This window comes from Podarcis muralis, chromosome 5 (genome assembly GCF_964188315.1).
Source record: "Podarcis muralis chromosome 5, rPodMur119.hap1.1, whole genome shotgun sequence".
Classification (NCBI taxonomy): domain Eukaryota; kingdom Metazoa; phylum Chordata; class Lepidosauria; order Squamata; family Lacertidae; genus Podarcis; species Podarcis muralis.
This window is the reverse complement of record NC_135659.1, coordinates 33,717,863-33,721,928: the sequence shown is the minus strand read 5'-3', so window position 1 is coordinate 33,721,928 and position 4,066 is coordinate 33,717,863. Positions and strand designations below refer to the sequence as shown.

The window sequence follows — 4,066 nt, the reverse complement described above, 5'->3', positions numbered from 1 at the left end:
AGCTGCCCAGAGTGGCTGGGGAAACCCAGCCATATGGGTGGGGTATAAATAAATTATTATTATTATTATTATTATTATTATTATTATTATTATTATTATTTATTTCCCCTTTAAAGTAGTGTATGAATACTTAGCTTTTCTAAGCAATGTTGTGACTTGCTTCTTGCTTTTAAAAATTATTATTATTCATCACTGAGGTTCGCAATACATCACCCAAACAACACACTTGCAGTTGACAGCAATTGTTTAGCTATGCTCCAACTAAGCATTTCAGTAAGAGGATATCCTAAAAATAAATAGAGTTGCAATTCAGTACTTAAATAAATACAGCTGATGATTCTTTACCAGATCAAACCTGAACAGTTTAAGTTTGTGAGTTCCCCCTTTCTGAAAATATATGTAACAGAAGCTTCTGTGAGAGATTCGTGGTAGGTCTCCGCTACATGCAGAAAATGCTTCTAACAATTTTGGAAAATTTGGTTTTGCAATTCTATAGCTGCTGTTTGTTTTATTTTTCATTATCTCGCCAAGTAGCTACAGCCCTGGTTATTCAACACGCAATAACACATCTTGTCATCAGCACTCACAATAAAAGAGGGCAAAGGAAATTGCATGAACAAAGGGTAAAACGTGACATCTGTCTCCTGGCTGTCTTCCATAATCCTCTACAGAATGGTGTTGACGGAATGGGTCAAGGGCGTCCCATGACACCGGAGAGTCTATTAGCTGTGCCCTTGCCAAAGCTGAATGGACCCTCCAAGGAACATGAAGTCACCTTTGCAAATGAGGAAGCAAGAAGATGAAGTAGAGTTAGTGACAAAATACTACAGAGACAAGCATCAGATAGACTAGCAAGTCTTTTTTTTACAACTACTCAATCTTTCCCATGAATGCAAAACAGCATCACAGATGTACTGAATTTCACGAGACAAACAGTAAAATAATTAATTAGAATATTCGCAATATAAGAAACTCAACAGTTCAGAGCCACATTCGGACAGGAAAACAGCACACAGAAATCAAGGTAATCATTATATTCCATAAATCTTATAATGGGACATACTCTGAGTGTGTGCAGCTTGATAAGGTAAGTTGTTCATAATTCCACACAAGAGTAATTATGGAGTAACTAAAAGTGATGGTTGAGTTCAAAATACTTGTCTTGTCTTAATAAACCACTATATAAATTACCCTTGCTTCTGCAAGCACCCTTCCTCCCTTCCTTGAATTCCAGGAATTCCAGAAATCTTCAATTATATAATAAAATAAAAACAATGAATAACATTGTTTTCTATTACATCCAAACCAGGAGATGATAGATACCAAGTTCAGAACAAGCTAAATATTAACCCATGCTTTATTAAAATCCTGACTTGCTCCGAAGCAGTAACCATTGTTCCTGGTTGGATGCAACAGGAAACTGTGGTTAATTGAGACCTTCTTAGCTTATTGTGGTGCAGCAAGAAAGCAGGAGGGAAAGAGCAGTAGGGTCACAAAGGCACACCGCTTGTTTACGTACATCTGAACAAATCTATATGTGCAGAGCCCAGCATAACTGGCAGGAACTCTGAAGGACATATTCTCTCACCTTCTGGGGTCCACATGCCAATGATGAGCAGGGCTAGAGGCAAAAGTTGGGGGAACAATGGTTATGACTCTTACCTTTGTATAGTAGGATACATTCCAGCTTCTCTACAACCACCAACCCATCTCTTCATCTCCTATACAGGCCAATTATTACAGTTCAAGGTCAAAAATTAATTGGCTGGAGGGATAAGGTGGTCAGATTGTGGAAAAAAGAGCAACCATAGATACAATTGTGAGGTGATATGAGGCAGAAGGCTCACCAGATCACCCAGGCCCATCCTACATTGAGGAATGGAGAACTTGTGGCTCTCCAGGTGTTGTTGAACCACAACTTCCATCAGCAACAGCCAGCATGACCAGTGGTCAGAGATTATGGGATTTGTAGTCTAACAACCTCTGGATGGCCACAGTTTCATCAACCTTGTTCTAGCTACCGCTTCTGGCCATGCTAGTAACGTACAGTACAAAATATTGCTTCCCAGTGCAATCCTACTCATTCAAACCATATCCATCTTCTTCACTGCCATATAAAAGTTTCAATTGAAAGGTTTTTAATGTTATAAATGTAATGAAAACGAAAGCCTTGTTTTTTGTGGGGGTTTTTTAAGGAGAGATCTCAGGTAAATATTGGTCTGTAAAACTTGTTTGGGCTTTTGTTTCTTTTGGAGCAGAACTTCACAGCTCCCAAAGGAATGCGAAGTGCTGCTTTTTAAAGCAGCAGATTGACTGGCAATGAAAATGTCCCAATTTTCTTGTTTCCAGCAGAGGCTTTTCACTGCTTTCCTCATGATTGCACATAAATTACTGCTTCCTTCAAAGTCAAGCTGTCTAAAAACACACACACTACCAGTTTCTGCATTTCCTTCCATCTCACCTGCTGTGCTTGCCTTTGGACCAAGATTCACCTCCTAAGGTGCTGACTATACCACTGTTGCTCTCCGAGATTGTTTTTGGCCACCGTCCCCCTGCTTTCTGGAACTGGCTTCCCCCTCCTGACTCCAGGTCAAAGTCCTCTGTCCTCACTCACTAATAACCTGTGTTTCAAGCTGCTGTTTGCATAGCGTCATTGTCTGCCCAGCAAGTCTCCTGTGCATATCCAGGCTGCCCTCCAAGTTTCTTCTCGTTGTGAATTTAAACCGGTTAGGCAAAAGATAATAAGACCTAGTAATGCCCTTAGAGCAACAGAAAAATGAGCCTTTCTGGTAATGAACAACGGAAACTGTGCCCTCAGCCAATAATCATCAACCTTTTCAAATCAAGGGCACACTTCAGACCCAACCCGTAGTATGGGCCCCACCATGTAAATTTTTTAGCACGTTTGTCTCATTTTTATTTTATTTCCTCCCTTTCTCAGTATGCTCCCATCTTCGACTTTCTCTTATTTGAACAAACAAACTCTGGGAAATGCTGGCAATACTGCTAGTACAACCCGCACCTTGAGACATAGGTGCCAACTCCCTGGGGCTCTGGGTGCCCGAGCATCCCCAAAATTCCCCATGGAGGGGCTGAGCACCCACAAATTTCGGTGCCAGGGTACACGACCCTGGGCACCCATGATTGTGGGGCCCAGTTGGCACTCCTGATGAGATGAGTGTCAGGATGCCCACCCATGAAGGCTGGCATCCTATAAGCACTCATTCTGCTAAAGCAGCACACCACACAGTCACAATGGAATTGCCTTCCCCAACCATCTGGTCCTCACAGATAGCAAACTCAACCTCAACACAACCATCCATCTGAACCCAGAAAGAAAAAATGAACATTGAAAGTTTTTCTAGTGTGACTATAAAGAGTAGTTCACTTGAGCGTTTTCCTTTTCCTTTTTTGTCAATTTTTTATTACATTTTTAAAAATTTCAATTCCAATTCCAGATTCCAAATTTGTTATACATTTCTCTTTAAACTTTGACTTCCCATCTCCCCCCCTGTGCTGTTCTTAATCCCATCCATTTACATACTACATTCTAATAAATGTTTCACCTAAGACATATTATTCTATTTCATACATTATCAATTTTCCACCGCTGCTCATATTTCAAATTCTGCTCGTGATTTCATCTGATTATGACATTTCCCCAAATATTTCATAAAGCGCTTCCATTCTTCCATGAATAGTCCGTCATGTTGGTTTCTTATTTTTGTTGTTAGTTTCACCAGCTCTGCATAGTCCATTAGCTTTAAAATCCATTTGTCTTTTGTTGGTGCTTTTTCTTCTTTCCAGTTCTGAGCAATTTTCCTACAGGGAGATGGCCTCCAACTAGGAATAAGCATGCAGATAAGAAAAAGAAGAAGAAGAAGAAGAGGAGGAAGAAGAAGAAGAAGAAGAAGAAGAAGAAGAAGAAGAAGAAGAAGAAGAAGAAGAAGAAGAAGAATATATTATTTATACCCCGCCCATCTGACTGGGCTTCCCCAGCCACTCTGGGTGGCTTCCAACCAAATATTAAAATACAGTAATACATCAAAGATTAAAAGCACCCTTA

The 4,066-nt window shown here is 40.2% G+C and overlaps 1 long non-coding RNA gene across 2 annotated transcripts; it reads right to left on the bottom strand.

Moving 5' to 3' along the window:
• Positions 1–475: 475 nt before the first annotated feature.
• Positions 476–2,571, bottom strand: LOC114598338 (uncharacterized). 2 transcript variants are annotated; one of them, XR_013392768.1, is made up of 3 exons: positions 2,462–2,571; positions 1,520–1,621; positions 476–775 (listed from the first exon to the last, which is right to left on the bottom strand). It is a non-coding gene; the product is annotated as an uncharacterized LOC114598338 (long non-coding RNA). The 2 variants fall into 2 exon arrangements; XR_013392769.1 differs by having other exon boundaries at positions 1,589–1,621.
• Positions 2,572–4,066: the final 1,495 nt, after the last annotated feature.